Raw genomic sequence first — 5,510 nt, forward strand, 5'->3', positions numbered from 1 at the left:
ACCAGTTAATCATGTCTACCCCCATCTCCAGCTCCTGGCATTGTGTGAGTCAGGTTTCTGGTCTCATGGTGTAACAGGGTGGTCCCCAGGAAAGGGGGAGGCTCCAGGTTCCCTGCCCCACCCAAATGGAGGGTGGAGCTGAGCAGGGAGAGAAGAAGCTGCAGAGGAGACTGAGGAAGGAAGGAAATAGGATGGAGAGCCAGAAGGAGACCTGGAGGAGGCACATGGAATGGAGAGACGTGTGAAGAAACTGCGTTTGCCTTTTGGTTGTGGACTGGGTGACACAGATGTGGGTGAAAGACTCATGGAGAGGTGACCATGGCGGTTTTTGTCTTGATTTTGATTTTGCTCTTTTCCTTCCAAACTTGTCTGGTTATTTTGACCCTTTTCTGTGGGTCCCCACTGGAAGATGCTTTAGACTTGTGACAGGCTTTGGGGCCTTGCTCTGGGCCAGTCCTGCTTGGGTGGACTTTCACCCACGAGGGGACGGGTAACATTGGGTGCTTGATTTAAAAACTAGATTCTTTACCTTTTCTGTATTGTTTCCTCATTGTATTAAAGTTCTTTCCCATTAAAATCTCATATGTTTTGTGTTGATGCGGCGGATGGCAGAACCCATTTAGAATAGGCAGGTTTGTGGGGTTTGGGCGGCCCCTCTCCCTGCCCTGTAACAGTGGTATCTCCTTTCTAACCTTTCTATCCTTATCCCCCATCAATGGGACCCACTCTGCACTTTATCAGAACCACAGGTGATTACTTGGGGAAATGACTTCATACCCATGGATGCTTGTGAGATGCTGTATAAACTCAAAAACCACTTAGCATTTAAATAGGCAATTAGCAGGTTGAGGAATCTCCACACAGCTCTCCATAGTGGTTGGACAGTTTGCACTCCCACCAGCAGTGCAGGAGAGTTCCTTTTCCTCCACAACCTCGCCAACATTTGTTGTTGCTTGTTTTTTTAATATGTGCCATTCTCACTGGTGTGAGATGGTATTTCATTGTAGTTTTGATCTGCATTTCCCTGATTACAAGTGATTTGAACATTTTTTTGTATGCTTGGTGGCCATTTGCATTTCCTCTTTGAAGTTTCTTTTTAGCTCTGTGCCCGTTTTTTGACTGGATTATTTTCTTTGTTTTTGTTGAGTCTCATCAGATAAAAATGCATGCATTGTGCAAAAATGAAAAATGATGTAAAAATATATAAAATGAAAAAAATGAAAAAAAAACCAAACAAACAACCAGGCGATTACTTCTGGCTACTTCTGGTAGCCTCCTCTTGCATCATACCTAGGAGACTAAATTTCCTGCAGTGTTCTGTCTGTCAACATATGATTAGAATTAAAGTTGCTGTCAATAAATATATATCTCTCGAAACGACTTACTAAACTTAACCAAATGCGTTTGTAATTAAAAGACATTCTTAATTAAAAGACGTATCATGTCGAATCATCTAGCAAACCCCAGATGGAATGTATCTTACACATCGGGAAACACTGCATTATAATGAATTTCCACTGCCTCATTCTGGTCCAATTTAAAAATAGTTGGAAATTAGAACCTGATCGTTTTAACCTACCCACAGATACCAGTTTGGAAAAGTCAAGCCACGACGTTCATGTTTCAAACTGGTTTCAGTGTTCCTGTCATTGTTTCCAGAGATGCGTGCTCACTCAGTCAGTCATTCCACCCTGCTAGTGGCTGCGGCTCTTGACACAGGATCCTGGAAAGGCAGCGTAGCCCCGTCCTCTGCACTCCGGCCTCTGGGAGACGAGTCTTGGTCCAGGTAGCTTCCTAGGGAGGGAAATTATGGGAGTTCCTCTCCTTCCTGTTATCAAAAGTTCTGGAGCAATCAGATGTGCACGCAGTGGTAGGAACAAAAAGTGAAAGCTCAGTCAGGCTGAGGAGGAGTAGCAGAAAATCTCAATTCAGATGCATAACTGTGTGGTGAATTACCACATAATGCAAGAATTTGTGACAATGGAGTCCTTCACTGTAGTCATGAATTATTTAACTAAAATGAAAAATCAGTTAACTCTACAAACATTTATTGGAAGCTTACTATCTGCTAGCCACTTGGTCATGGTTGAGGTAATAATCTTAAATGAAAATCACAATGAAATCATAAATGAAAATCGTCTCTTTCTAGTAATTTCAAGCCTAGGAAGGGAGATAGATTGGAAGATATTCACATGCAAAGATAGATTGGAAAAATGGTAATGCAAATAATAATGGAGATATTCACAGGGTACAGTAAGGTGGTGGTCAGAACACCTTCCACTGAGGAGGTGAAGTTAGAATTATCTTATCCTTTAAGACTCAGCTCATGTGTTGCTTTTTCCAAGGAGACTTCCTTGGTTCCCTCTTTCCAGTTTCCATTCCCAAGTTGTGTTTAACTTGCATAGCCATGTTTTCACAATGAATCCTGTCATATCATATTATAATTTCCTGCTTGCTTATTTATCTTTCTTGAAGGAACAGACTAAGTCTTATTCAGCATTGTGTCCTCAGTGCCTAGCATGGTGCTTGTCAAATATTAGGCATTCAGGAAATATTTTTGGAGTAAAATAATGGAGAAAAACATGCCAGTGTGTCCAGAAAAAGGAGAAGTGGATTTGGGCAATATTTAGGAGGCAAGGTAAATTTGATAGACCTTGGTGACCAACTGGATTAGGGGAAATGGGTGCTGAAGAAGAAGATAGGAAGAATCTAGGGCTCTATAATTTCAACTGATTTGTAATAAATAAGGGCTCAGAAAATTCATTGCAATGAGATTCTTTCATCTCCTTTTAGCCAAATACAGAAGCGTTTTGAAATTTGGGCTTCCTAAGAGTATAGAATCTCATAATTTGAAAGGACCAATGGAGATGAGTTGACACAGCCACACAGCAGGTATTTGCAGTCAGGAATCTTTTCTTCTACCTTCCATGGCAACTCCATTGTCTCCTCCCACCTGATCTCTTCTCCAGACTCAGTAACCCCAGGTTTCTCCGTCTCTTCTCAGATGGCAGGGTTTTGTGAACTTTCAGTACCTGGAGCTTATTTCCTTCCATCTGCTTGATTCTTTTCACTCTTCTATTTCCAGCCAAATTCCTTGTAACTTCATGTAATCATCACAAGAATGATACATACTAGGTAGTTACCATCACCTTATTGCATGGATAAGGAAAGAGAAGAACAGAGAAATTAGGCTCATTCAACTTTTAAATTACAATCTGGGACTTCCCTGGTGGCACAGGGGTTAAAGACAGCACTATCAAGCTATTGGCAGCCACTGCAGTACAAGTTCGATCCCAGGCCAGCCAGGGAGCAACCCACATGGCTGAGCAGACCTCTCCTGTCTTGCCCACAGCTCCCCTCAGCAGTGTATTTCAGTAGATCTGCCCGTTCTGCTCCCCAATCTCTCTGGTGTATCTTCTCATTCTCCATACCTCTGGCCTGTAACCCAGTCCTTGTATGCATAAATAAATAAATCTTTTAAAAAAATAAATTACAACTTGTATTTGAACTCTCACTGTGCTGTCTTTAGAGCCTATGCTCCTAACTATAACTTTGTTCTATCCTAATTACCAAGTTGCTGCAGACTAGAGGATGAACTGACTTTAAATGGTCTCAGGAGCCAAGATACCACTGAAACATTGGGGAAGAGTAGATCAGAATATTAACCTTCTAGATAAGACCTCTGATTGTCAAGAAACTTGTGTTACTGGAAAGGCTAAAAAGAAACAGAAAGGATGAAAAGGGAAAACTATAATTTTTCAAAGAAATATTTTTTATTTGTTCTCAGGATAAAACCCAAAGTTTCCAGTTCCTTATTTTGTATTCTGTTAATGACTTAACTAGGTAGACTGTGACCCATGTCCTCACACACAAAACCTAAGAAATAAAGAGATGCCCCAATTTTCTGGAAAGGTTAGATTGTTAAGAACAATTCTATTAAAAGATATTTTCTTCATACTGAAAAAAAGGAAAAGAAATACAGATATTCCTGAAGAAGTTCTCCACCTTTAATTGGAAAAATAGCAAAGCACAAGGGTATAACTGTAGAAAACTTCAAAGTTTATTTAAGTAAAGGATTTGAATATGTAAGTAAATATGTTCCAGTCAACACAAAGGTAACTAACTAATCTTAGATTGATAACCAGTTATGTAAATTCTAAAAAAATAGGCAACATCTTAAAGAACCGTTCAATGGGTCATATTAAATTAAAAAATTTAAATTACAATAAAAAACTTTTTTTTTACAAATTTAAATGATAAAAACATGTTAGGAAAATATCTGAAAAAATTATGACAAATGTTTAATATATTTATGAAGAGGTCATATTAATAAAATTGTGTAAAAAGTGGAATAGATAAATGACATACACCTAAAATAATTCTCTTTCTTAAAAATAGCAGGTATTGATGCTTATCAGTCCTACAAATTTTTGTAGTCACCAATTCCTGCATAACAAACATCCACCAAATCTCCGTGTCACACAGCCACACACATTTGGTTCTCAAGCTGATAGGTCATCTGGGGGCTACTTATCCAAATCATCTTTCTGTTCTTGTCTTGGCTCTGTTCTTAACATCTCTCATTCTCCTCTGAGGATCTAGGAGTGTGACTGTGAAAATTAAGTTCTCTTAGAATCTAATTTCTTAAGATCTCGGTTAGTAACTGCTAACTTGTATCCTTCTTTCTTGTTTAGCCAATGCAAGTCAAATCCAAAGACAAGAGGCAGGAAAATGTTTCTGGGCTTTTAATGGGAGGAACTGTGACATTTTGTGATAAAGGGTGTGGATGAAAAGTAGGGTGAAGAATTAGGGACAATAACATAATGCATAACAGGAAATAACGCGTCTAAGAAGTAATCTGTGAACTAGGAGTAGATGTCAACGACTAGCTTCCCTTTGCAGAAGCAGTGTGCTGGACCCGAGGACCGGAGAGCATAGATACCATGAGGAACTTGCATTTTGAGTAGTAGCCCAGTTTGACATGGATATAAAACATCAACGCACTATAGGATTCTTAAAATAACTTGAATACATCATTGCTTTGAAGTAATTGAAATGTTGATGAATTCTTCTGAGGCCATGAAAATAATCTTTTGACCAGCTGAATCAGTGATAGTATAGGTTAATTTTCCAGACCTTTCTTTCATGTAAAAATAGTAATAACTCTCAGAGGGAAAGGAACATGAATCATTTGATAGAGGCTTACAGCCTGAATTAGTTATACTCTGAATAACTGGGGAATTCTCAGGGACTGACGCCAGGTTCATCATTCTATGCATGGGCCACTGACAAAACTGAAACCTTCTTCAATTAAACAAGTAATGATGACAATTTCATTTATGAGCAGAACAGAGGGAATTATTTCACCAAGCTTTGATTTAAGCTCCATATGATAATGCCATGTAGCAAATAATCCCAAACCTCAGTGTCTTAAAACAATATTTTGTTTACAAGTCTCTGTTCTGCTATAGGCTTCAGGTTGCTGGTATAGTTTCAGGTACACTTCACAC

The sequence above is a fragment of the Talpa europaea genome (assembly GCF_964194135.1).
Source record: "Talpa europaea genome assembly, chromosome: 15".
In the NCBI taxonomy this organism is placed as follows: Eukaryota; Metazoa; Chordata; class Mammalia; order Eulipotyphla; family Talpidae; genus Talpa; species Talpa europaea.